The sequence below is a fragment of the Cannabis sativa genome, chromosome X, assembly GCF_029168945.1.
Source record: "Cannabis sativa cultivar Pink pepper isolate KNU-18-1 chromosome X, ASM2916894v1, whole genome shotgun sequence".
Classification (NCBI taxonomy): domain Eukaryota; kingdom Viridiplantae; phylum Streptophyta; class Magnoliopsida; order Rosales; family Cannabaceae; genus Cannabis; species Cannabis sativa.
In genome coordinates this window covers 66,265,778-66,271,777 of record NC_083610.1, presented here as the reverse complement: position 1 = coordinate 66,271,777, position 6,000 = coordinate 66,265,778, and the positions used below count along the sequence as shown (strand labels likewise).

The 6,000-nt window shown below is 38.7% G+C and overlaps 1 non-coding gene across 1 annotated transcript; it reads right to left on the bottom strand.

Moving 5' to 3' along the window:
- Nucleotides 1–2,221: 2,221 nt before the first annotated feature.
- Nucleotides 2,222–2,328, bottom strand: LOC115703351 (small nucleolar RNA R71). Its single transcript, XR_004009123.1, has one exon. It is a non-coding gene; the product is annotated as a small nucleolar RNA R71 (small nucleolar RNA).
- Nucleotides 2,329–6,000: the final 3,672 nt, after the last annotated feature.

Below are 6,000 nucleotides of genomic sequence, written 5' to 3'. Positions count from 1 at the left end.
CTTTAGCTCAGAGTACTGTAGGACAAATTCCACCACAGTCCGTAGAAGCTTGGGCAATGCTCCAGGCCCTACACTGGTGTAAAGATTAGAGAATCCCCATACATCATGTTGAATCAGACTGCCTCAATTGAATTAGAGACATTAAGTTAAGACACATCATGCTTACATGTTACGGGGCTCAAGTAGAAGCAATTAAAGAAGTGTTATCTTTCTTCACTACATCCCTATCCCACGCCCAAAGAACTAGGAATGCTACTGCACATCACCTTGCCCAAGCATCTTTAGGGTTACATAACATGTGGACTTGGTATGGAAGTTGTCCCTTTCCTTTTAATCTTTAGCTGTTGTTAGGCTATTTTTAGCCTAAGTTTTGGAATGATTTTATAGTTGTTTTCTTTGTTAATGTTATCTTTTGGAATGGTTTTACGCTTGATTTCCTTTGTTTCAGATCCCTGAGGCATTAGAGTTTAAATTCTATCGATTGATGAAAAGACAGAGCAAACTGGAGAAAAATCTACTGAAGCTGACAAGTATGCTTCTGTAGTTGCGACCACCATTTTCCATGGTTGCGACCCTTTTTCATGGTTGTGACTATGGTCGTGACTATGAGGCATAGGCAGACAGCTTGATTTTTAAGTTTTGCGTATGGTCGCGACTAGGCTTTATGTAGTCACGACTATGGGCTAAATACGGGAATTTTGGGTAGTTTTGGAATTTCGCCATTTAGAGATAGCAATCCTAATTTTTATTTAAGGGGCTCATGTTACACAAGAAGGATACTCAGAGGAAGCACTTGTGGCGACCCGGAGTAAAATCACCAACTAATTCTTTCTTAACTCTTGATTTCTATGTTAATTTCTATTTTGAATTTGATTATGGAGATTATGAACTAAACTCCTATTTGGGGAGATGATGAATGTTGATTGATATTATTTCTTAAGCTAATGATAATTGTTATTTCTCCTTTCTTGATTGTGAATTTATCTATATTTGTGCTTAATTCTATGTTTGAGATTGATCACCTTAGGCATGCTTAATGATCCCAATTCAAAATTTGAAAAGTGAGTTTTGGGAATGCTAAAATTGGATAAACAAGGTTTTGATGTGAAATGAAAATATTTGCATACCTTAATGACAATTAGATTATTGTTTAATGTTGATTATATGTTAGTCTATTTCAGAGATGATTAGATAACATGTGATTTAGGACCCAAAAGATCTGAAAAAGAGTAAGGTTAATTTTTATAATCTGTCATTCACTTTAAGAAAGAAATAGTAATTAGCATTAACAATTGGGTAATTAAATCAAGAGGATTCTTTTTCATAATTTTTTATCCTTGATTAAACACTTTTATTGCTTAATTTTATTTTATTGTATTCCTTATTTTTATTGTCATCAAAATTATTGTTTACCAAATAGAAGAAATATAAGTCTAATTTAGTGGTATTCAGTTCAATTCGCTGTGGGATCGACCTCACCTGTGTGAGTAATACTTGATTACGTGCACTCGTGTAGCTGTTCATATTTTTTTGTAATAAGTTTTTAGTGTCGTTGCCGGGGAATTGCTTAAAAATTGATATTACAAAAATTAGATTAAATTCTACCTTGGTTAATTCTTTCTGCTTATTGTTGATCTGTTTCTTTTAAATTGTCTTATTCTATTTCAGGCATTAGGGGTGCATGCGACGTCAAGGACAAAGTGTAATACTGCCTGTTGATCCTAAAATTGAAAAGACTTGTAGAAGAAACAAAAGAAAAAAAAAGGCAAGAAAGAAGTGCAGCAAGAGCTGAAGTAGAAGAAGTCATGGCTGACAACGTTAATGGCGGTAACAATGGTGGCAACAACGGTAATAACAAAGGTACCGTAGAAGACCAGGCAAACGGTCGTAATCCCCCCGACCGTAGTCTGAGGGACTATGTTCTTCCAACATTGATGGGGGTACAGTCTTGTATAAGACAACCTTCTGTAGAGCCTAATAACTTTGAGATAAAGCCAGCCATACTCCAAATGATACAATCTTCAGTCCAGTTTTGTGGACTCCCCTCTGAAGATCCAAATCTGCATCTGTCTAATTTTATGGAGTTATGTCAAACATTCAAAGTGAACAGAGTTAACGATGATGCCATCCACCTGAGACTATTTCCATTCTTGCTGAGGGAGTGAGCCAAAAGTTGGTTGGTTTCCTTGCCACCCAACTCCATTGCTACATGGACTAACTTGGTAACAAAATTCTTGTCAAAGTTTTTTGTCAACTGGACAATGAATCTCTGTATGAGGCTTAGGAGAGGTTCAAGGATCTCATCAGAAAATATCCACATCATGGGATCGAAAAGTGAATGTTGGTTCACAATTTCTACAACGGGCTGATTTGTAATACCAGAACAATTATAGATGTCGCAGTTGGTGGGGCATTTTTGAGAAAAAGTGCAAAAGAGGCATATGATCTGCTAGAAGAAATGGCTATGAATAACCAACAATGGCCAACTGAAAGAAGCCAGTCTAAGAAAGTTGTGGGTATGCACGAGGTAGACGCATCACCAAGTTGACAGCCCAAGTTGAGGTCCTAACAAAGCTAATGGTTGTTTAGACAAAATAGGCTCAAGTTACTTGTGAGCTCTGCGAGAGCCGTCACACATATGACACATGCCCTGTGGATGTGAACAGTTTGCCAATGAATCAAGCAAAAGCCATTGGAAGTAACTATGGGTACAATCAAGGAGGGGGTCGGCAATAAAATTTTCAACGGTAGTCCTCTAATCAGTTGCAACAGGGGTTTTACCAGCTGAGAAATCAACCCCAACAAAATCAATAGTAGCCACAGCAACAAGGTTCTAGTGGAGGGTCTAGTCTACAAATAGATTTGCTACTACAGTTCATGACAGAGACTAGATCATCCATTAAAGCCCTAGAGAATCAGATGGGGCAATTGGCTACTCAAATGGCTACCCGCCCTCAAGGTAGCTTGCCTAGCACAATGAAGGTGAACCCAAAAGAAAACTGTAAAGCAATTACCTTGAGAAGTGGGAAGAAGTATGAGGGGCCTAGTGAGAAACAACAAGTAGAAGAAGTGATTCAAGATCAATAAGCAGAGACATCGGAAGAGAAGAAAAATACTGAGGGTCTTACATCAAAAGAAGCGTCACCACCTGTTAGCATTGACCACCATGTGAAGATCCCTTGTCCGCAGAGGCTCTGAAAGATCAATCTAGACAAGAAGTTTTCAAAGTTTTTAGAAATATTCAAGAAGCTGCACATTAACATCCCCTTTGCAGAAGCCTTGGAACAAATGCCAAGCTATGTAAAGTTCATGAAAGAAATCATGTCCAAGAAGAGAAAAATGGAGGATTATGAAATAGTGGCATTAACTGAGGAGTGTAGTGCAATATTGCAAAAGAAACTCCCTCCTAAACTTAGAGATCTTGGGAGATTTACCATACCTTGTACCATCGGGAGAATAGAGGGGATGAATGCTCTTTGTGATTTGGGAGGAAACATCAATTTGATGCCGCTGTCAGTTTTTAGAAGATTGCAACTAGGAGAAGCAATGCCCACAACCGTAACCTTATAATTGGCTCATCCAAGGGGGGTCATCGAAGATGTTCTAGTCAAAGTAGATAAATTCATTTTCCCAACAGATTTTATAGTTCTAGACATAGAAGAAGACAGTAACGTGCCCATCATTCTTGGGAGACCATTTTTGGCAACAGACCAAGCATTGATAAATTTTCAGAAGGGTTAATTGAAGCTAAGGGTGCAAGGGGAAGAAGTGGTTTTTAATGTTCTTCAGGGAATGACTTTTCCAAAGGCTAGTTACAATTGTCTCTCTATTGATCTCGTGTACACTATAATGGATAAGAAGAAATTGATTGAGGATTCGTTAAAAGTGAGTCTAACCGAAGAGGACTTGAATGAGCAAGACGAAAGTGAGGTGATAGAATATGCAAATAGCTTGACTCTTATGGGCCATTGAATAGAAAATACTTTGAAGAGTTGGGGGTCGTTCTAAAGAAGCATGTGTTGTCTATAGATAAGCCACCAGAGCTTGAGTTGAAGCTTCTTCCTGATCATTTTAGATATGAATTTTTGGGTTAAAACAAGTCGCTGACAGTCATAGTGTCAGCTTCACTTTCTGATGTGGAGACTAATAAGTTGTTGAGAGTACTTAGAGGACATACGAAAGCCATTGGGTGGACATTGGTTGATATCAGGGGAATCATTCCCTCAACAGTTATGCACTAAATCTTAATGGAAGATGGAGCTAAGTCATGCATCGATGCACAACGAAGACTCAACCCACCAATGAAAGAGGTAGTGAGAAAGGAAGTGATCAAGTGGTTAGATGTGGGGGTGGCCTACCCCATTTTGGACAGTAAATGTGTCATTCCAGTACAAGTAGTGCTAAAGAAAGGAGGGATGATAGTGATCAAGAATGAAAAGAATGAGTTGACCCCTAAAAGAATTGTTATTAGCTGGAAAATTTGCATTACTACCTAAAGCTTAATTAGGCAACTAGAAAAGACCTTTTTCATTTGCCATTCATTGACCAGATGCTAGACCGATTGGCTGGACAAGATTACTATTATTTTCTAGATGGCTATTCTGGTTATCATCAAATAGCCATAGCACCAGAGGACCAGAAAAAGACAACCTTTACGTGTCCATATGGCACTTTTGCTTTTAGGAGAATGCCATTTGGACTATGTAACGCTCCAGCGACATTTCAGAGGTGCATGATGGCTATCTTTTTTAGATTGGATTAAGGGTTGTATAGAGATTTTTATGAATGACTTCTCAGTTTCTGGTTTATCTTTTGATAATTGTTTGAGAAAATTGGAGAAGGTACTAATCAGGTGTGAGGAGTCGATCTTGGTACTTAACTGGGAGAAGTCGAATTTTATGGTGAAAGAGGGGATTGTTTTGGGACACAAGATCTCAAGGGCAGGCATCGAGGTTGATAGAGCCAAGGTGTCTACGATTGAAAATCTACCCCCTTCGATTTCTGTAAAAGGAGTTTGGAGTTTTCTAGGTCACGCATGATTCTAATGGATATTTATCAAGGACTTCTCGAAGATCTCTAAGCCATTGTCCAATTTTCTTGTCAACGGAGTACCCTTTGAGTTTGGAAAGGAGTGCTTGGAGGCCTTTCAAGCTCTTAAGGAGAAGCTAATCTCGACACCCATAGTCACTACACCGAATTGGAAGCTGCCATTCGAATTGATGTGTGATGCGAGTGAGTACACCATTAAAGCTATTTTGGGTCAACGATTTGATAGGGTGTTTCATACCATCTACTATGCTAGTAGAACCCTGAATGATGCTCAATTGAACTATGCCACTACGAAAAAGGAAATTCTAGCCATTGTGTTTGCATGTGACAAGTTTCAGTCTTGGGAATAAGGTAATTGTGTATACGGATTATTCTGCAATTAAGTACCTGATGACCAAGAAAGATGCAAAACCAAGACTAATTCGGTGGGTTCTTTTGCTCCAAGAGTTTGATATTGAGATAAAAGACAAGAAGGGGACCGAAAATCTAGTTCTTGATCACGTGTTAAGACTTGAATTGGAAGAGAGTCAAAACCTGAAGTGTACAGATAAATGAAGAGTTTCCCGATGAATAGCTCTTTAGTTTGAGGGAGAGCTTGATGGTACCTTGGTTTGCAGATTATGTGAATTTCTTGGCTACCAATGTTACACCTCCAGAGATGTCTCGACAACAACTGAAAAACTTCTTTTCAGAGGTGAAGCACTACTACTGCGAAGAGCCAATACTCTACAAGCACTGTGCTGATCAAATAATAAGAAGATGTGTGCATCAAGAGGAGATGTACTCTGTCTTGAACCACTGCCATGCTTTACAATGTGGGGGGCATTTCAGCAAAATAAGAACTGCTGCCAAGGTTTTTCAAAGTACTTTTTACTGGCCAACTCTTTCAAGGATGCTAATAACTTTGTGAAAGCATGTGATCGTTGTTAGAGAATAGGCAACATTTGAAGG